This window comes from Gavialis gangeticus, unplaced genomic scaffold, assembly GCF_001723915.1.
Source record: "Gavialis gangeticus isolate Ggan-Ray unplaced genomic scaffold, GavGan_comp1, whole genome shotgun sequence".
Taxonomy (NCBI): domain Eukaryota; kingdom Metazoa; phylum Chordata; order Crocodylia; family Gavialidae; genus Gavialis; species Gavialis gangeticus.
The window spans coordinates 1,802,511-1,825,603 of NW_017729024.1; the positions used below are offsets into that span (position 1 = coordinate 1,802,511).

The window sequence follows — 23,093 nt, forward strand, 5'->3', positions numbered from 1 at the left end:
ATCTGTATATTTTATTTTGCAGCAATGATTCTTTACTGAAATTATTTCATATGGTTCAAGGGAAAAGAAAACAAAGCAGTAATGACAAAAACCCCCAAAAACAAACACAAGGATTCTGTTTCTTTTTTTCTCTCTCATAATACTTTCCGGTAACAAGCTAACACATGTACAATGCATTCCTGATGACAGAAGCAGTATGTCTTCTAAAGCACAAAAGAAATAAATGCAAACAGTGCATTGTAGGTTAATTTCTTCCTAACCTGCATATTCATCTCTAGTCTCAGCTGGGCTTGTTCTACCATTTACACCACAGATAAAAAAAAAGGTGGTAAAGGCTTGTTTTCTTTGTCTGATACGTATGACAGCTTTTGCTGCTGCATGTAGAAGGTTGAAAGGCCAGATGAAGAGGCTCTCTGGATCCACTAATTAGTAGCCACTAACATGACATTTTCTGGATTTTCAGGTCACTGGGTCACTTGTGAGGGCAGATGATGAGAAAAAATTTGAAATGCTTATGAAAACATGGCCTATTAAATGAGGACAAGATCAGTGGGAAAGCAGCATGAAAAAAGACATTTGCTGCTTCCATTAGTTTTTAACTGTGTTTTATTTTTCTTAGAAAAGGCTAGAAGTAATTAACCCCAGAATTATAAAAGACTATGTTGAAGACAGAATATTGCCTCAAGGATCCAGTTTTAAGCCTCGTTATACTATCCTTTACAATGAATTTGGGAACTGTTTCACTCAGATGTAGATTAAATAGCTTCTGTCACAGACTAGTCCACCAGCCTGGTTCAGGCCAAATGATAAAGAAATCAAACACTTTCTACTGTTCTCTGCTAGACTGCAATTTTTAAATATTATTCAAAAGTTGCTTATTTCTCAGCAGTCAGCCAGATGTGTTTAAATTAATTTAATAAGCAGCTTGGGTAAGCTCTGTAGAGACCCATGCTTTAGTTCAGTTTGAACCAGAATGAACAGGGCCATGGCAAAGTATTCAGCATAAGGAGAATTAGTTTATACTGTTAGCTTATTCACTGACACAATTTGGGACTGAATGCTCCTTCACTTCAGTAGGAATTTATCCTACAAAAATCACTAAGTAGGCAACTCCATTTTAGAGTCCACATTTCTTTCTTTCCTTCTTTCTTACTTGGTTATTTGCAAAACAGCTATACACCAGAAACCCAGAAATTATTAGTTTTTGGCAAAGGCATCAGAAAAGGATGTTCTGCAAAACCAAAGTGTAAATGAGATGATAGGCAAGGAGGGAGATTTTTAAAAGATCAGTTTAAACTTAGCTGAAAATACAGCACTACTTGTTTCAAGCTACGAACACAGACTTTTATTGTTCTAAGTATGTAGATGGGAAACCCTGTTTAATGTACATGGAAGTCAGTTTCAATTAGCTGCACCACTTAAGTAAAGAACCATTTATTTAAAAGTGATGCATAAGAAACACAAGATATAAAATGCTTTTGAATGCAAAGATGTTCAAAAGTAAAGCAGTCTAGCAGATTGAGGGTGCACACAGACATTTGGGGCTTAAGGGGAGGATAGATGGTGTTAAAAATAGCCACTTACTCTAATTTACTTCACCCAGGTGCAGACTTTACTTTTAGATCCCTAATTAGGTCGATCTAAGTGAGAACTGTATAAAAGTTCAGGACAGTTAGATTGGGGCACATTGTTCGTCTGAGGGCAGGGGGCTAAAAATAGACCCTGGTCCCAGGGGGTGGGGGAGAGAGGTCCCCATCCACCCAAAGTTCCCTGCAGACCCCAGTAGCCCCTCAATCCTACCAACCCCCTGAAGTCCCCACCAGCTCCCAATCCCCTCTGCAGACCCCACCTGGCCGCCCCCACAAATCCCCTGATCCCCCCCTGCAGACCCCATCTTCCCACCCCAATACCCCGATCCTCCCTGCCCCGGCTGTTTGCCCCCAATCTCTCCCAAGCCTCTCCCCATCATCCAAATTTACCTTGGATCGGATGGCCATTTTAACTCAATCTAACAGCCCCCTAACCTCCCTGAACATCTGTACGTACTCTTAGTGCAAGGGTGGGCAAAGTCTTGTCTGCAGGCCAGACCAGGCCCATGGAGGGCTCCATTTCCCAGCAGCCCCTACTTGCATTGCTGTGGCTAGTTTACATGGACACCCTAGTAGTGGTGGTGCCATGATATCGCAGGGCCAAGTTTTTCATGGAGACCAGCCCCAGTCACGCTGGCAGGGCATGCAACTGCTCTGGGACCATGGCTGAGAACTTGCAGTGGTGACATCATGGCCCAGAGCTGCGATCCGCTGCCTGCATGCTCTGGATCTGGGAAGGGGAAAGGGGGTGCCTGGGGCATGCAGGCAGTTGATCACAGCTCTGCCCCAGCTCTGGACCATGTTGTCATCATTGCAAGATCCCACCCTGGAACAGCTTCTTGCCCAGCCACACTGCCAGTGCTGCTAGGGCCAGTCTCCATGGAAACCCTGACCCCACACTGTCATGGCGCTACCGCTACTGGGGTCTCCATGGAAACTGGCCACAGTGATGCAGGCAGGGGACTGCTGGGAAATGGGAATCCAGCCACTGGCTGGATCCGCCATTTTGCCCACCCTTGCCTTAGTGGCTGAGAAGCCTGGAATATGAACCCAGCCAGGTAGACAGTAGAAAGTGACCCAAGTTAATTACTTATTCATTTCTGTAGGGAAGATCTATATTAACAAACCAATGGTCCCTGTGGCCGTGTGGGGGTGAATAACGAAATTTCTCTCCCTGGGGCTCATCTGCCACACCTTGAATTGATGGAAGAAGAAGTTAATTCCCCAACAAGAGAGGGTGTAGTAAATCACCCCAGAAGCGGGATAAAAACTGGTTTAAATTAGTGAATTCCCTGCAGGTTGTGGATAACCCCAGCTGTTCTCAAAGTGCACGGTCTTCTTTCACCCTCCACTGCCGTGCAACCCACTCCCCTGAGCCTGTCAGCTCGCTTCCAGTCTCACTCTCTTTCCTTCCTTCACAGGTATCAGCAGATCTTTCTTCCGTGGAAACTTCTCTCTGTCTGAGGATCAATCTGATAAGTATCTCCTCTCTCTCCCTCACCTCTTTGCTTCGATGGCTGCTGTAGTTACCTTCAGCCAGTCTTATCAAGGATCTGTTACAGTGCTGGGTTTGCCGCTCCTGGCTTTCCCCACGGACTCTCCTCATGCCGTACCCTGGGGGCAAAGAAAAGCCTCCTGCTGTGGACTTTAATAGCTGCTGGCTTTTAATCAGGCAACATTCACCCTAGGTGCAATTCCGCTCCCCAATTGTGCCTACTAAGTAATTATCCTTGTTTTGTTCTTAACCCAACTGTCCCCCACACTTGCAACTTTGTAGCACCAAAGGAACAGGGCTGTTCCTTGCCCTGTTAGAGTCCCCATTCAGTTACTAGTGAAAATCATGGACATCACACAAAAATCCCATTGCTTTAATTCACGTGCTGAAGAACTACTTGACACAGAAACTAAGAAAGGAATAAGGGCAGAGAATACATAGGTTTCCAGGTGAAGACATTAGCGAAGCCGCATAAGGCAGTTTACACAGCTTTCGCTGTAGTACTTCAAGTCTACAAGGTTACTTATTGGGTAACTTTGACATGAACAACATACATTTTTTAAATATCAGATTTTGTTGTCACACTACAAGAGTTCAATAGAGTTAAGTGTATTTATTTATTTTTAAATACATGGAGCATCCATAAATTTACAGACTGTTAGTAACTCTTGGGGGAAGACAAGAGAAAGTAGTCCTCCACACATGGAGGAGACTCTCAAGATGCTGTTGGAATTGCCCACTGCCAGCCAGCCAGCCAGCAGCCGTAGGTTAACGAAGCAGCCACGAGTTGTTGATCCCTCCTACTGTAGCCACCCATGTTCATATTGTTGGCACACAAAGAAATATAGTGGAGCCAAGCGGCAATTTAACCCTGGTTGCTGCTAAGTTATTTTTCTCAAGGAGTACCCATTTTTGCTCTGGGAGAAGACAACTGAACATCTGTACACTTGAGGTTTCTACCAGGAGAACAGCAATTCTCCTGGTAGAAACTGAATGTCTGTACCTGGCCTATGTCTACCCACTGTAGTACACGTATCACAACATCTTATGACATCTCTGAAAGATGCATGAAATGATATTAAATTTTGCTTAAATATTATGTGAAGTATGAATAAATAACCTTGTACATTGCAGAAGTGAAGTTGAATGAGAAGGTTATATATCTTGCACTTATGAAAACTATGTTATTAAATTTAGGCTGTATAAAGTCTTGCCTTATCATTACTTACTGGATCACTATTCAGAATATTAATATAATTTCTTTGCCACTGTTTTCAACAAGGGCCTAACTGGGTGTAGAAGAATGAGACAGATTGGGTCACGTGTGTATGGGGGTTGGGGGAAGAGAAACTGCCTGACGAATTCAAAATAGCTAGAGAATATAGGCAAGTCTCACACAAATATAACTGAGCAGTTGCAGACACTGACAAAAGAACAATGTAAGGAAACTGGTGAACCTAGATCAAAGTGCCAAAATAAAGAAGGAAGAATTGCAGACAAAAATTGCAACAGTGAAAGGAAATTACTTTTCTTTATAAAAATGTTTCCTGAATAGATAACTCTGAACAGATATATGACATTTTACAAGCAATGGGTGTTAAAAAAAATGCAATAATTAATCATGGAATCAGACAAATAATAGTACTCATAACAGTGAACAAAATGCCTAAAGTTATGTTCACACTCCATGATCTTCATTCAGTTTTGGCCAGATCAAGAAATGCATAGTACAGTAATATTTGTGCCCTTTACTAAATGTACCGAGTAAGAAGTTCCCTATCCCAGAATTGTGCAGCTAAATGTGATTTCTCTTCCTTCAGATACCACAACACAGTCTAACCTACCATAACTGAAGCTGTCTGAAGACAGCCAATACTTTATACAGGAGAGCATTATCCACCAAAAGCAACAATGCAACAGATTCTAACTCAAGTAAAATGAAGCACAATATGATCAGCTTTGGATCTGAATGAGACTGGAGGATGCAAATCCTTCTCCAAGCAAAACTGCTATCTTTACCAGAGAGAGAATACCCCAACTCAATAACCACAGACAAAGAGATAAAGACAAAGAGATTATTTGATTTAATATATTCTAAGACACTTTTTAGGAAATCATAACAGTCTTCTGGACCAAACTATAGAACAGCTGCTTCTCTTTTTTATTTCAGTTTTGAAAAATATACAAAAAACCTCTACAAATTAGTAAATTATTAACTGTTTTATTTCTGTGATTTTTAAAAAATAATGAACCCAAATGTTCCTTATCCATTGTTCCCCTTACATTCTGCTGGTGTATGTGTACACACACACACACACGAGAAAGCGAAAGTGCGAGAGAGAGAGAAGTTTATAAACTTTTTGTAGAGAGATAGGCTTATAACATGATCCGTCAGAGATGAGGAGAGATACAAAAACCAGAAGCACGTAAAGGGAAATTCCAAAAAAACAGATCTATCCAACATGAACTAGGAAAGAAAACCCATAACATTGTAGTAAACAAACAAACAAAAAAAGATACAGAACTGAGCTTACCAATACTATTTAATACATTGCTTCCAGAAACAGATATGGTCCTTTAGAAGTCTATGTAGGCTTGATGAATTTTGACTGAAGACCAGCTAATGCATTTAAGTGTCAAAGAACAAAACCTAAAACCTTTGTTATGGCCGTATGAAAGGAATTCTAGAACAAATGAAATTACAGCTCCAGAGCATAAAGCACTAATAGGGTTTTCACATGCTTAGTCTTTCATTAGTGTTCAGATAATGGTACATCTGTGCTGGTTCAGTTGGGCTATGCTCCATGAAAGAACAGACTGTATGTATGAGGAGTAAGAGATGGCTTTACATCCTCTTTGCATTTGATGTAACAGCATCTGCTTTTATCTGCTCTAACATGCATCTACCTGCAAATAGGTGCTGGAAAACAGACAGGAATGGTTAAAGCCTGGCTATGCTTTGTTTTCTCATAAGAATGCCCGCTACGGTGAGGGCGTAGACTGGACTGGGGTAGTATCACATAGCAGTTCTATGCCACCAATACATTCCTTTATGATGGAAGAATACTGCAAGGGTCAGATCCCACCATACTTCCACAGCTTCTATGTTACTAAAATACACTCAACAATTAGATCCAGAGTAAGAACCTTTGTTACTGGAAATCATGGGTTAGTTCACTAGCTGGTGATCATATTATGTACACCATTTTGCTGAGACAACAGCTCAGAGAAAGTTAGCTCTAAAAGGTGAGATGGGAAACAGAGATGGAACTGATACTGTGCAATTGCGCTATCTTTTTTGTCCAGAAACAGTGCACAAAAAATAATATTATAGGAAAAGCCTTCTTTTGTTAATGCACCAGAAATACATATATTCAAAATAAATCCTGATTCTATAAAGTAGTTCATGGCATTCCTTGACCAGGAGGAGCATCCTTATTATTTGCTACAATCCAGTGAATTAAATTTGTATCATTAACTTTAAGTCTATTGAGACAGCCAGTTTTGTCACCTCCTAAATTCCTTTTACCAGTCCACATTATTACAATGCTACACTGAACCCTCATTATTCTCTAAAACAGTGATAACAACATAGGACCATACACAGAAATCTCATACCTAGGAATATTCCCAAGCTTTTGTATTTTGGCAAAGTCTCTGCTCTGTTTCCCTTGCGAAAATTTATTTTATTTAGTCATCATTCCTGGATCTAAGGTGGTCTCCTTCTATACTCACCTGCAGCACAGTACTGTCTATCCAAATTAGACAGTGACTTCTTCAGGGCAGAAACCTGTAACACGTAAGGCAATTTACAAAACACAATGATATTGTAATATAATGAATAATATTCATCGTACCATGTTCTTTTCCAGTATCAATCCTTCCACGCCCAAAATAGATGAGTATAAGTAAAGATTATGTACAAAATGTACATTCAGGAGTTGGGTATTCTTTTGAAAGATGGCATTAAGAGAATCCTTTGTTATGCTTTCAGGAGGATTAGAGAAAGAGGGAGTAAAACAATACACGTTCTTTGTGGTGTCCCAGCAAGACAATCATTCCAACTAAACATGAATCTCTAGAGTCTCCTATGAAACTGTCATTGTTACTAAGTGAAAAGGTAGTTGGCATATAAGTGTAAGTACTCTTAAGATTTTTCCACTCACTTTAACCAATCTTTTTCAAACACATGCCTTAAAAATCCCATAGGAATTTCTTTGTCATTTCCTGAAAAATAACTTACTTGGCTCTCTAAGTTACAAAGTCTCTTTTGCCAACTAAACACAGACTATGGAAATACAGTTTCTAGCCAAGCTAGGAGGCTACAGATCTAAATGGCTCTTGCTATTTTTCTTTATTAGTCCTGAGGATGACATCTGTTACACGGATGTCATCCTTTTAAAATCTGGTCTTCACTGTGACTATTTTGTCGCTCAAGTTCCCTATAAACAAATGTGAGTAAGAAATAATAAGATGAGATAGGTAGGTCTCAAAGCACTCTATAGGGCTGGGTTAATAATTGAATTCTAGATTACAGACTGAGCAGTTGAGACAAGTGATTTGCTCAAAGTCACAAAAGTTAGGGACAGACATTACACATAAACCAGTTTAAGTGATCAGAAACTGGTTTAAACCTGTAACAGAACAGATGTTCAGTACACATAAACCAGTTTGAAAATGGCTGAAACCGGTTTGAGATAAACCTGGTTAAGATAAGTCTGATTTGGGTCAAACCGGGTTAACTGATCTGGGTAAAACCAGTTTATGCAATGTCTGTCCCAGACCCCTTGCTCATTTAAGTTAAAACAGAGTCCCCCAGTATCCCAGCATGCTCTTTGGGCTGGGCGGGGCTCTCTGCTGCACAGCAGGGCTGGCCCCTCCTCGCTGCTCCCTGGCTGGAGCTCCAGCAGACTTGTAGGCACAGCAGAGTCTGCTGGCTTCCCCGGGCTCCCCTCTCACCACTCGCTGCTTAAGCAGAGATCCCTTCCTCCTCTCTGCCACAGCATGGACCATACCTAGCATGTAGTATATACTAGCTAATGCTGTGTAAGGCTCGGGCAGAGACTGCAGACACAGCAGAGTCTGCCTGGCTTCCCCTTGCCCTACCCCACCCCACCCTTTGCTGCTCAAGCAGGAAATCTCCCACTCCTTCCCATCTCCCACAGCAGGAATGCCAGCCCCAGGGACCCTAGGAGGCCTGTGGTATGCTAGCTAATGTTGAGAGATGTCTGTGCATGTCTCTCTCTCCAATTTCACTGAGACAGGCAGACAGAACAGCGACTGCTTAGGGCTTTTAGAGCTAATCAACAAGTCAATTGCTAAGCTGTTTAAGAAGTCTGAAATAATGGAGAGAGGCCATTTTTTTGCTAAACAGGTGATAAAGACTTATCAGTCCCCCCGCCTGGCGTGCTCACCTGTCAGTTTGCTGCAGACAGTATTACGAAGCAGGGTGGGAGATTGAAAAGCTCTGTATCATCAACAGATGCATGCACTGCACACCCCCCACCCTTACCTCAGAGTGCTAGCAGGGGTATGTGAGCTAGCAACCCTCCCATTCCTTGACCAGCCATGGGGGAAAAGCCTGGAACCGTGCAGGCAGACCTCCAGCAGGCAGACCGCCCTGCCAGAGTCTGGCCACACACCCCCTCAGCTCAGCACTGCAAGGGAAGGGAGGGTATCTCTAGTGCCCCCTGGCTTCTAGCCTGAGCCACTGCAGGTATATGCCTGAATTTCCTCAGTCCAGAGAGAATGTCTGTCCGGTTTCAAACCAGTTCAGCCCAGCCAGGTTAGATTAACTTGCAAAGACTGAATCAACTCAGGCTCAGGCTTTTTCAATGTCTCTCTCTAGCCATAGTGAATCAGAACAAGATCTGGAAGTAGAACACAGATATTAGGACTCTCAGCCAGAATCCAGTAGACAAGGGCCACATCTTTTATAAAAGATAAAAGATTAAGTTGTAATCTTACAATTATGGGAGGGAAAGGTTTAATGTAATGTATAACTGTAAGCTATTTAAATTCTTGCATTTCCAAACTGTTTCCATGGCTTAATTGTTCTGATGAGTGATATTAAAAAATACAACTTGAAATACTCATGTTACTCATACTAATCTATAGGTCTATGAAAAATAAAGACCTCTCCCACAGGGACTGATGAAGAATATAAAATAGGCCTCTTTTAATTTATTTTTGGCATTGTGAACCCAATCAGTATAACTTCAAATGTGAATAAGTGCCTTTTTGAAAAGTTACCTCTGCCTCTTTCAAGCTCTACCAGTTAAGAGTGTCTAATACAGGAGAATGCAGTGCCATAGACAGAAACTCCAGCTAGCTCAGAAACCTAAAGCAGTTTAGCTGCAGTAGCACAAAGTTTTGCCAAGCTCATTTACCCTATCATTCCTATTGGAATGGTTTATTCAAAGCCTTACTCCTCTAATTAAATCACAGAAATTTTAAATAGCCATATAAAAGAAGAAACACTGTTTATAACAAAGTGGGCTTATGACATTGGATCAGAAATTAGTGCTCAAGAATGGCAGACCATTTGGAGCAATGGTCCTCAGACATCTATCTGCTTCACAATAAAATTATTTTAAACTCTTATATTAATGGCATCTCACCCCACTTAAATTTAAATGCATTTCTGGGATAGGAACAGGCATATGTTGGAGGGAGTGTAGTCAGTCAGGGGGATTCTACCACATATAGTGGATGTGTTCCAGAATTAAAATGTTCTGAGAGAAGGTTAGAAACGTAGTGAGGAAAATAACAGGATGACAACTATCAGACAATCCTTTAGAGTCCCTATTTCACCTTTCTGAGAACTCTGCAATGTTACAAATGTTATAACAAACTGATTACTCATCTTGCAGCCACTGAAAGAATTACAATTTCAAACTGTGGAACTGAGACCCCTAAAATCCTGAACTGGTTTAAGAAAGTTTGGCAAGTTTTATAATGGAAAAGTTGGCCAATCAAGTTACGGATCTACAGGGGAGAAGGGAAAAAATAAGATGCTTAGTTTGGTGGAATTTTTTGGAGTTTGCTAAAAATAAAATTAAAAAATTAAAAAAAAAATCTCCCGCCTCCAAACCAGAAAGTTTGAGAAAATTTTTTGAACACTGAAAGAATGTGCAAGTTCTATGAGCTAACACTTGAGAACAAATCTGGAATAAATTTAAAAATGTAAGAGCAGAGATGAGCAGGAGATAGTGAAATATGAATTATGCAGAGTTCTAGGGGGAAAAAAGGGGTGAATTATTATATAGTGATGAAGAAACACAAAAGCTTAAGATCAATGGAAATGTAAAGGAACTGCCAGACTGAAACGAAGAAAAGAAAAAAAATTGTGGCTTCCAAGGACAGTAACTTAGTTTAAGGGAGCACTGCTGATGGAAGATAAATATCTGTCTTTATGTATATGTGAGGGGATTGGATGCATCTTTAAACGTTAAATCTGTTATGTGATAAGTTGGATTAATTAATAAAGTTTATGCAGCCTAAATTCATTCACGCTCATTGCCATTTATTCCTATGCTAACATGGTATCCATGAGCTAGGATACCTTCACTTAGAGCTGCCTATATAATAAGTAAGATAAAAATCAGACAAACTTATTCACATGAAACCCAAACTACAGCACATTTCAGGAAAAGCTATTCTGCCTTTGCAAGGACCCCTGAAAGTGAACTGCACAGATTTCAGATGTACCCTCATTAGAAACATGGTACTGTCAGTTTCCATTAGTATCTTTTGTGCCAGCCATTAATTAAATTATTAAATAGAATTATTAAATAAACTTCTCACCCAATACCATTCAACATGCTTTACTGAAGTACTAAATCTACTGCCTTTCCTAAGCCTAATCATCTCCCCCAAACAAAACAAAACAAAACAAACCCAAAACAAAAACAAAATAATACAGTGCCAAAATAGCCCAATAGTTTTCTTTGAAACAATCATTATCTACCTTTACCAATATCATATTGCACTTTCAGGTTACCTCCATGTTCTAATATTTCTTCTTTAAAAATTTGCATGGCACAGCTTTTCCACTCTGTGTACATACGTTCCTTTGTATCAGAAGGTCAAAGTTGTCAACCATTTTAGGCAACCTTTCAGATATTCTGGGGAGTTGAACTCCTAAAGGATAAGGACCAAACCCCACAATTTAATTTGATATTCTATGAAAAGTTAACATAGAGAATGGAGGACCAGTTTACTGTAGTTGCAGTGGCCTGTGTTGCTGTGGAGACAGGTTACAGCTTTCTGCTCTAGCTGAACTTCCTAAGCACAAAAGTCTACAGTGAGGTATATCATACTGCTGCTGTCCAACTGAAAGGAGACAATGAGATCTACTAGGGTAGAACAACACCCCCGTGGAAATTAGAGATGGTAGAAAGTGTTACTTACAGATGTAGCTATGGAAGGCAATTATTGACATACGAAATCAAATAGAATCATTTTCAAAAAGGAGTAAATGCAATACATTTGTTTCACTGGTTTAAAAAGATAATTGAACACTAGTAGCGTCCAGCTTCCTACCCAATAATTCTGAAAGAGCAAAACACCTAAAGAAAAATCTATGGTTAGCATAAATCTATATAAGCGTATAGACTGTAGCCTATTAATGAAGTAGTCTGGAAAATAGATGCACAATATATACACACATATCTGTTGGCATATAACACATGGGTTTTTTAAGTACAGAAAAAAAGGGCCTTTCCAGGACCTTTACATGAGTCCTGGGAACTGAGAAAAACACCAAGCATAAAGTTTTTTAAAAAATGAGTGTGCTAAGTAAGGTTCCTATCAAATCAATATTAAGATTCTTACATATCAATCTGAAGCCTAAGTTTAGGGCTCTCTCTTTTTTTTTTTTTTTTTTTTTTGTTTAGCCTGAAAACGTACTCTAAATTCTTAGGTAGATTTTGGTTGTCAACCAATTCCTTTCAGTGTGGCTCCTAGGTCCAGGATGAATGGGGAAAACATTTAAATGCAAGCCAAAGGACACTGATTTCTAAAAGTTTCTGCCTCCCTTTTCCCCCCTTTCCATCCAGGACTTTCCTTTGAAGACCAGCCAAAAGTTCTTTCGTGTGTCTTCTCAGTCTGGAAAAAATCATTCCAATAGACAAACAAGCCATCAGTGGTGTATTTCAAAGCAGTCTGTTCTACACTGTCACTTATCCCTCGAAGCACATGCTGCCTATGAACACTTCCAGCCTATTTTAGGTGCACTGTTGACAATACTATTAATGAAACCACTAAATGCATATGTACAGTAAAATCCATACCCAATATTCAGAAATCATTACATCCTTTGCAATAAGTGAATGTCTTAACAAGGAACATTTCATATCTGGTTCTCTCCCCATTACAGATATGTATGGAAGGATGTTATCAAAAACACTTTTTCCTCATCCTTCATCTACTAGCAGATAGTTTCCTCCAATCTTTTTTAGAAGCAGGATTTGAAGATGTCTGTAAAGGTCTGTAAGATCGCTGAGATATTAAAACACTGGGATTAGTCTGAACTTGCAGCTTCCAGAATGGGAGACTTAACTGCTGGTTTTTCTCTCATAGGTAGGGACCTACCGAAATCATGGCAGGTGTGCAATGCTCAGCAGCTCCTTTAAGTTTGCTGATTTCACTGTGCACCCCCTCTCCCCCCAGCACAATTGGTGGAAGAGTCCAACAGCTCTGCCACTTGTTGCTGATCAGCCAAGAGGCAAAAACTATAGTTTTAAATATGCTGCATTTTTTGCCTCCCAGCTGATCATCAGCAAGTGGTAGGGCCACCAGGGCTGCTCTGCCAATCAGCAGTGGGGGGCAAAAATCATGGCATATTTTAAAACGTGGTTTTTGCCTCCCAGCCAATCAGCAGCAAGCAGCAGGGCTGCTGGGGCTCCTCCGTCAATCAGCGGTGGGAGGCATGCTGTGAAATGAGAAAGATTAAAGGAGCAACTGCGTAGCGCACTTCTGCCAGAATTTTAGTTCTATGAATAGGAACCTACTAAGAGCAGTAAAGCAGCAGCTTACGTACAGTAAAACACTTGAAGTAATTCTATTATGCAAGATCTTTATTATTTAATTTCCATCTTCACTTAAAAATTTAATGCATCTTATCTCTCGCATCATGTTTGCATTGCTCTCTCCATTGCACATCTCCATTTCAAACAATTCCATCTGATTTTGACATCATTGGAGCAAATCATTCCCATCCTACTGAAAGACTGTTTGCCAGATGCTTCTGAACAGAAATCCAGTGCAAGCTTAAGGGTTGCTTTGCTGCAAGGTGATAGACATAGTCCTTACTCCCAAAAACCTAGAAATTACTCTACCACTCTTGAGAGAAACTCCTGAAGTAGACTGGTGGCACAAAAACAGACACCCCAACACAGTAAAATAAACGCTTCTTTTTGGTAGTGAGGAAGCAGAACAAATGATGCACTTACAGTCATCACAATCTGGCCAGTGTAGTAGAAATAACGAGGAAACTGCAAAACAAGTAGTGTGAATGTGCCCAAAATAGTTCCCAATCGTTGGACCTACCCTCTGTCTTTTGTGACTAAAAGTATGTTTAATTGCAGTCACTGCAGTTCATGTAGTGTACCTGAATTAGCCACTTCAGATGTAGGTAAACAGTGTAGATAGAAAAGCAAGAATCTCGGTGTGTGTTGCAAAATCTACCTAAGAATCTAGGTATATACTCAGGGGGACAGAATATATGAGTTCTGTGCTACTCTGACTACACTGCTACCTCCACTTGAGCTAGCTTGTTCAAAGCTAATGCAGATAAGGCTATATAAGCTGCAGTGCCTGTAGTATAGACACACGCTAAAGCAGGGGTGGGACAGATGTGGCCTGCCAGGTCATTCTATTCAGCCTGTGGGGCCCCTAAAAATTTAGAAAATTAATATTTATCTGCCCCTGGCTGCCTGTTATGCAGCCCTCTATGGCTTGCCAAAATTCAGTAAGTGGCCCTCCACACAAAATAATTACCCACCCCTGCTCCAAGGGCACGTCCAGACAAGCGCCGTTGCGCAGTATGTGGCATTGCAAAAATGTTTGTAGCACCACATACTGCACCGTCTGGAGTTCTCCGTGATGCAAGGGCATGTTGCCCAGCATGCTTCATTTTTTTTCTGTATTTTTTGATCCCTGGATATCCAGGGGTCAAAACAAACAAACAAACAAACAAACCAACCGCGCAAAAAAACCATGCAAACCCCCACCCAGCACAGTGCTGGCCTCCCCTCCAATACCTGGGGTAACTTGGTGTGCACCAAAGCACGCATGGCATGGGTGTTCTCCAGGGACAAGATGCAGTGGTGCAAGCTGCACTGCCACTACTTGTCCCCAGGCGACCAAACGTTGATCCATGTCTGGATGCGCCCCAATAGTGCAAGATGAACTTCATGGGTTCTGATTCAAACACAAACCTGAACTAACTTAGTTCTACAAAATCTGAAGGCAAGCGGTGGTTAGGAGCAAAGGAAGAAAATGTTTCCTGACTTTAGTTATGTTACAGTCAAAGTACAGTAGCTGGACCAAATTATCTTTTGCCATCCCTCCACTGACTTTAGCAGAGTTATGCCAGGGAAGAATTTGGCTCAAACATCAATATCTCAGAAGAAAAAGTAAACACTTAAGGACTACATTTAGTATAAATTGGTTATACTACATTTAGTACATGATTACCAGTCCTCGGTAACATCACTTCCCTTCATCTCCACCACATAAATACTGAAGTAACCTTACTAGCCACAATCCATGAGAATCCTATGCTGCCAGTACACTGGGACATATTTAACCCACAATAGCTCAGCTCCCCTCAAGACGCCATCTATGATCCACCCTTTCAAAATCCTTTGACTTTTCCTTACTTACTCAATGGCACAAGCACCAATCAATCACCACATCATCTCTGACCCTAAAGTCAGTCAAGCAGGGTTACTGGCCACACTGTTATTGGGCACTTCTCAACCATTTTCAAACTGGACAAGGTTGCTGTGCTTCAAACCTTACCAATGGGGTTTTCACAATGGCAAAAAATGCCCCTGTGGACAAGTTCCAACCATGTCCCACATTGCTGACTTGTGTCCATTTACTATGCTACCTAGTGACCTTCAAGCTCTTCACACTGGTGATGCCATCTGAAACGATATGCCAAAACTGCACACGCTAAATAAATAAGTATAATTATAATAAGAATATATTTTCATGGCTTCAAAAGTCAGCTGAAATATTAATCACCTTGCATGAAAGAGCTTGCAATTAAAGTGTCGTATCACTGATTGTCGTGAAGCAATGAATGTCCTATCAGAGATTACTGTTGCATACCTGGTCAAATAATCATACCAATATAGATTACTAAAACTAATTTACTGAGAAGGATGTTTATTTGCAATTGGCATCTTATGACTTAGGGCTACAAAGGCAAATATTGTACAAGTAAATGCATATAACTGCTTCTGCAACTTGCATATTTGAATAGGTAGTTTTTATATGTGCTATAACATGCTCTGATGGTGAATTAGGCCCACCACATTCTCAGAACAAGAGGCCAAACCCCACCAGCACTACCACACAGTTTATTGTAGATATAACCTACAAAAGTAAAAAACAAATCATATTGCTTCTTGTGTTATGGCTCAGATTCTTTAAAAATAAAATCTATACAATTTCTAAAAAAAAAAGCAGTTATAAGAACATATCATCCAAAATGAAAGTTTGGAACCTAAATTAATTTTTCGTGACAAATTTATGTAAATAACCTTGTTTAGGAGGGTGTTGGGAAATGTAATTTAGTGGAAGCTATGGTTAGTTGACATCCTCCAAATATTAAGCATTAATATGCCTAAATATGGGTTTCTCACATTAGGTGCCCAATTTGAAAAGATGGGGTTCTCATTTTAGGTATCCAGTTTAAAAAAAGAAAAGAAGTAATATAAAAATGTTACCTCCATCATTCTCATGTCTGCAAAGTACATGACCTTCTTGCAACCACTTTACTGGGTATGTCTGTACCATCAACACACCATGCCTGGGATTGCCATCAAGCAGCACACACTGACCACTAGCTCTGTCAGTGGGTGTGTCCACACCTGCATTAATGCACCGTTGCTACAGTGCATTAAGTTTAGTACCTCTAATATGAGGTACTACATAAATGCACAGTAGCTGGAGCCAATGCGTGTGGGCAACAGCACATGGCCTTTTTGTGATGCTTAATGTGCGGTAGACTAATTCTTCTGCATTAGCATGGTTTTTGCCATGATGCACTAATGTGCAGTAGAATTAGTCGACTGTGCATTAAGCATCCTGTGTAGATGCAGTCACCTGTGTAGATGCAGTTAGTATGTACCAAATTCCAGAAATTAGGTTAGTCACCTTATTTCTTGTACTTGGTGCACACTGAGAGGGAGCAAGCGGACAGGGTGCACTCGTCTCTGGCAGTCTTGGAAGCAACAAGGAGGCAGTGTGGACAAACCCATTACATCTACGGAAAAACATCACTACATAGGCACAAGCCTCCTTCAAGCCTGTGTTTTCCTCATCTTCTTGATTTCTGCAGAAAGGAAATTCTGTGGTTTTTTCCTATGTGAAATATTACCAAGAATTAATAAAAGTTATTTTTCATTTAGTTACAAAGGTTCTAGTATTGTGAAGAAGACATTATTATTTCAGCCATTTAGAAGAATCAATTTTAAATACACACACACAAAAGCTGTTTCGCCTATTGACTACTCTGAGAAAAACAAACTTAGTGGAGAGAGGAAAATTACCTATTCTGTCCCATTCTATACCAACTCTTAACTTGACAGGATAGACAATTACCCCTCACTTATGTTCACCTCCATTGGTCTGAAATCTTCTGTCCTTATCTCCCACGGCAATCATCTGCACCCACATTTCCCTCCTCTACTCTTCATAGATAAAATGATGGGTAGGAGACATTGTCACTTTGTTCCCTAAACTTGTCTTATGTCCAAGTCCAAATATACTGCTGCTCTTTAGCTAAATGAAATGTCTTGATAATTAGGTTTAAAAACTGAGTTAAATTCAATACACTATATCACAGATACTGGTAATGCTACCTTCCATTAAAATTGCCTAACATGCTCTCATAAGACCCTCTTTTCAGTTGCCATTCTTTTACCATACTGGGTACTTGGCCAAATTTTTGGAAAGCTTCAGCTAAAATGGCTCAGAAGTTTCAGAGAACACAGGGGAAAAAATATATATACATTTTTAGAATGGGGAAAAACAAAGCCTTATCACTATTTTCTCAAGATGCTGTGGTACCTCTATGGTTTGGATGAAAATTCTGTTTGGTGGGAGATGGAAAGGTCACCTTGGTATCAGGAATGGTATCTGATGTGACCAACACGTAAGCCTCTCAAAAAAACAACCCCCCCAAAAAACCCCAACTGTCCACATACCCAACAGATATTTCGTAGAGTGCGTTAACATTGTTCTCCAAATATTCCACTGAACCAAGTCTCCTGCCATTCCAGATACCTTTTATATGCAGACTGGATTGAGTATCATAAAATCATAGAGAAGTAGAGATAAAGCATTCTCATTTAAAAACTGAATATGCTTCATTCCAGGGCCATAGGACTGAGCAGCATTTTGCCTGCAACTGTACCATCTGAATACCACAAACAGCTGTGATGCCAAGTCTCAAAATTAAAAATAGGTAGGGCAGCTTCTGTACTCTTGATATTTCCCATGAGGATGCCTACGTCTATGAGAAGAGGGCAGGCTATGGAAGCACACTTCAAGTTCTGGTGTTTACAAAGCCTCATTTTCCTCTACCTACTCACCCCCAACAAACTCAGAACCTGTATTAGAACCTAAAACTGGGGCAGGCAATTATTTTGGGTGGACGGCTGCTGACTGAGTTTTGGCAAGCCATTGAGGGCCGCCCGACGGGCAGCCAGGGACAGAAAAATATTAATTTTCTAAATTTTTTAGGGGTCCCATGGGCCAGACAGAATGGCTTGGAGGCCACATTTTGCCCACCCCTGACCTAAAAGATACCAGTCACAACATTCTTCTGCTTACAGCAAGTGACAGTAGCAGTGTAGGCTGTAACCCCCTCTAGTGGAGATCCAGCTAGCAGATAAAACTTTACTACTGTTACCAGTCATGCTGTTAACTCCAAGGTAGGAGTCTGTGCTGCACATCCAGCCACCTGTTGCAGACTTAGCTGGAGATAAGTATGTTTCCAGTGATGGAATCTCTTTTTCTTAAGTGATGGCAAAGGAAAAATACTTTGGGAATTATGGTCACAAATTCAAGCACTCAAAAGTTAGGAAGTGTCAGAATTAAGGCTGTCCATGCAAACTTAATTCAGCCTCTTTGGGCATATATTTTATATTAGCCTTAATTACTTGATCATATACTACTTTTACTACAGGACTGATACTTCAACTCAGAGGGCTTATTCACTAAGCACTGTGTAGCAAGACTGCTGTCTGCAGGAGCTCACACCAATTACAGTAAGAACTGAAAGGTAGGGAAAGGATGGTCTTAAAATACAAATAAAGGAATATCACTCTGGACATTGTAGAAGATGCAGGGACAGAATCCAAACATTTTTATATGATGTTGAACAAGTTGCATAAATCAAACTTTTAACAAGGGCTCCCCTATGGGCTGATTATTTTCTGGGGACCTAACATGAGACACAAAAACATAAATGGTAGCATTTCCTAATTTCTTCTTGATTTTGAGAGCATTATTTTATTTTAATGTAGGTTTTAAAAATGTAATTTATGAAAAGAAACAACAACCTCCTTTTTATATATGCCAGATTGTATAATCTCCTTCAAAGTGCACAGAAATGTCAGTGCTAGAATCTTGCAGGTTTAAAGTTAAGAGACCTGACCAAATAGCACTACAGCATGAATCACTGTCGCGCTACATGTGGATTCAGCATTTCCTAACCCTTTCTTCTAGGGCATATTAGGGGGGGAGGGGGGAGAAGAGCTGCTCCAAGAGGTTTTGTATTGATTTTTCCCCCAGAACAAAGAGATTCTCTCAGTTAGAGGATATATCATAATCAGGTAATTTGTACCTCTGCTTTTTCAGAAGAACAATGGTCTCAAGAAAAGGTGTTGACTTGCAAAATCATGAACCACTTCAGAGGAGTTTTTTAGCTACTGTTTTTCAAGATATGATGAGATAGATTTAGATACCAGAGGACTTAAAAAATCAAGAGATACTATTCATATGTAAGTCATTTCTTATGATTTGTGTTAGAAAATATTTTAGGTACATGATTTTGCTCAGTTATTTTTATTGACAAATGCTGATTTCATTTTTATTGTTACTAGATTTCCAGCTGGGACTAACTTCTCTAATTATCCTGTAAGGGCATAAAAAATAAAATGACCCAATTTAGTGGAATGTGGTATTGAAAAAAAACTAAAGAAACAGCAACATTATATAATGTATGTATATGTGTGCATGTATACATACATGTGTATATATATCATTTTATTTTTTAATTCCTATGTTGCAAAATAAACTTTTCAGCTCTGGACTCCCCACATCCTCTCAATCATTACAGTTATCTCTCTTTAAATTAAATTATAGCAAACAACGTAGAAATGAAAATAATAACTTGTACTATTTTTAAACCATCTTGAAGGACAGTACGGCATCATAGTGATGAAAATGTGACATAATACTCCTTGAATTACAGAGTTTGAGAAACGCTAGAATTGACTGGCTGTTAACAAATGCATATATCTCCTACTATGTAGCATCTATACAGTTTCTTTTCCAACTATATCACTACCATACTGCACAAACATGAAACTTGTAAAAAGTCTATTCTAATAGACAGGCAGTGAGTTTCTACTTTCACTGGTAGGTAAGTGGTTCAAAATTATTCAAAATGAACACTGACAAAATAATTACCACTAATAGCTCTTTGGGATCTAATAAGGGATGTCTCAAAGATGGTTGGACAAAACGTCTGCCACACGAAAAACCACAACAGATTTCATTAACATTTTTGCAGAGACTTTTCATCAAGAAACTCAAAACTCTTAATATTTGGCAAAATACTAGTGAAAGTCAAATCAAATCTGGCTGAAAAAATACACCTCCCCTCCCCTCCAAGTAAAAGACATTTTCCATGAAAATTTTCATTTAACCAAAAACCTAGCTTCAGTCTGTTTCTTCATAGACAACTGAGAAAATTACAAAATCAGCCACAATAATGAAGTCATTTAATGGTTTCGGCAAGAAGTGAGAGAGAGTGAGAGTGCGAGCAAGTGCACGCATACGCGCATACAGGAGACAAAAGGGAGTGCAGTTTATTGTTGTTTGGTCCCTCCAAACACAGCGGAGAAGAGTCCAATGCTTCCTGTACTACATTTGTTTTGTAGACAAAAGGACTCAAGTCTCCAGGGTTGTCAATCCAGAACAATCTGAACCCCTGTGTCACGAAAACATTGATAAAGAATATTTTAATGTGCTCTTGAAATTTACAAGTTCTTTAATACTCAATTCATCAATTTCCTACATTTTTCATTGAGCAAGCTGTTGCTTGATGCACCCACCCATGTTGTAAAAGCTCCATTTTTCAGGGGGAGACCATGCCATAATAGATTTCATAACTTCCTTATATCCCTGTGACAAGTGTGGAATCGCTCATGTGGAAGACTGATATCGTTATGCTTTTAGCGCATTAATGATTCAGTAGTTATTTTAGGAACATAATAAGCATGATGTATACTTCTGGTCTTTACTTCATCCTCCCACCGCCAGCTCATCTCCCCACCATGTCTTTTGTCTCTTTGATCTCCTGCTCACACTTCTCTGCATCCTGATCCATTTCTTCTTCTGTCCTCCAAATTATATCCTGTTATTTAGCAGTCCTCTTCCCATGCTTTACTGTGCTGTGGTACTCCCCGAAGCCACATACCTCTAATGGCTACTTCCTTCCCTTTTCCTCTAGTGTTAGAAAGTTCCAGAACCACTGGTGGAATCCAATTTCCGAGGCCTGTTCCTGATTTTACCTATCATCCTGTTCCTCAACAGCAGTTCCCAGTACAGTCAGTTAAGCTGATACCTCCTCGTTTCCAAAAACTTTTACATGCACCTTACTACACTCGACAACTCTTGTATAAAATGCTAAAAATGCTGAAATAAACTAGATTTAAAGTCCAGTAAAATTCACAAAAAATGCTCAACTCACTGTATCATTCACTTTCAGATTTAAGCAAGCACTTATTTAAAAAATGTATTTGAAATTGCTGCAGGATTTCCTGGGTGCTGCTTTAAGACACTGTTAGATCAAAAGAGGTCATACGCAGAATCACAGATTACACTGGCTGCAGTAACAGAACACACAAGGCCACAGTTAAGAGGTCTGCAACCAATTATGCAAATACTTTGCAACTGGCATCGTATCCGTTACCAAATATAATGCTATTTAACACCTTTGAAGCAAATGGGACTATCAACTGGAGGGAAGCACCAATCTTGGTAGGAATACGGACCTATTAAAAGTAGAGATGCATAGATATATTGGTGCCATAACAGATCAGCACTGCAGCATGCACATGGTCAAGAATGCAGCCAGGCAGTGTGGAGAGCAGAGCCCTGCAGGTAAATCTGTGGAGGGGCAGGGGGGAGGAAAGGGGTAGGGAGGGCAGATTGAGGCCCCTATGGTGAGGAAGGGTGTGGGGCAGAGGCAGGGGCTGGGGGTGCTGCCCAGCCAGGGAGGTAAATGGGACCCCAGAGCTGGGGCAGGGGTGGAATGGAGCTGTGGATGGCTCAGCCAGGGGGTGCAGGGAGGTAGGGTAAGGGGGCAGCTCCCTGCCACTGCACACACCCCCAGGGAGGCATGGGGGGCATGTGCCCTCCTACATTTGTGTGGGGCACAGGTGGGCTACCCACCGTGGGCTCAGGGCTCTCCGCCCTGCTGCCTTTGCCCGGGGAGCCATGTGCTGGCCATGCGCGTGCCCTGCCCGCCCTGCAGCAGTGGGGGCGGCGAGTTGTGCCTCCCACTGCCAGACAGGGAGGGGACGCATGGCCAGTGCATGGCTCCTGAGGCAAAGACAGCAGGGCGGAGAGCCCCAAGGCCACAGTGAGCAGTCCGCCTCTGACCTCACCCCACTCAGCTCTGCTCCTAAAAGCATCCCCGTACTTAAAAATGGTGGCAGCGGTAGCAATTGAACTAAAGCTCATTTGATGAGCTTTAGTTCAAGTACCTCCACCGCCATGTTTAAGTGCTGGCATGCCAACTCCCTGGATAAGCTACCCGTGGCTCCGTCCCCCTCCCCACCCCAGCCCTGGAGTCTCATTCACTACTCTGGCTGGGCAGCATACCCAACCCTAGCCTCATTCCTTCCTTCACAGTGGGGGCCTCAATCCGCCACCCCTGCACGCACTTTCTCACCCCCATACCCCTTCCCCTCCACAGACTTACCTTCAAGGAGCTGCTCTCCATGCTGCTCGGCTGTGCTCCTGTAAATTGGCTATCTGATTGGTATTGGCCGATATACCTGGTGAATAATCAGCTATCAGTATCGGCCAAAAAAATCTTTTATTGGTGCACCCCTAATTGAAAGAGCAAGTAACGCTAAACCAGTGATTCTCAACCAGGCTGCTGTAATATCAGCACTGTTAGGTGTAGAAATGCTTACACATGATTCACAGGATAAGACCAAAGATTTCAAATAAGAATCCTTAGTGTTAAAAACAGAAAGACCGCAACAGGTCAGAACGAGTTCTTTGCAACAGAAGAATTGCTCTATTATTTTTCCATAGTCAAAAAAATGAGTGAAAGCATTTTCTGAGGGGCGCCTTGAGTCTAAGAAGATTGAAAAATTATTGTGCATAACAAACTGGAAACAGCTGTGGGTAAAAACAGCAAGAGGGGTGACAGTTGAGCAGAGGACTGCAATAAGGTCCAAACTGAAAACCACTAACATTTACTTAGATATATTAAAAATAGCTTTTACATTCAGTCTCATCACAGC

At 40.8% G+C, this 23,093-nt stretch overlaps 1 protein-coding gene across 2 annotated transcripts in view; it reads right to left on the minus strand.

Annotated features, from left to right (window-relative positions):
- SNX24 (sorting nexin 24) overlaps nucleotides 1-23,093 on the minus strand; it is a 192,550-nt gene that overhangs the window by 93,783 nt on the left and 75,674 nt on the right. The gene's annotated exons all lie outside the window — the stretch shown is intronic.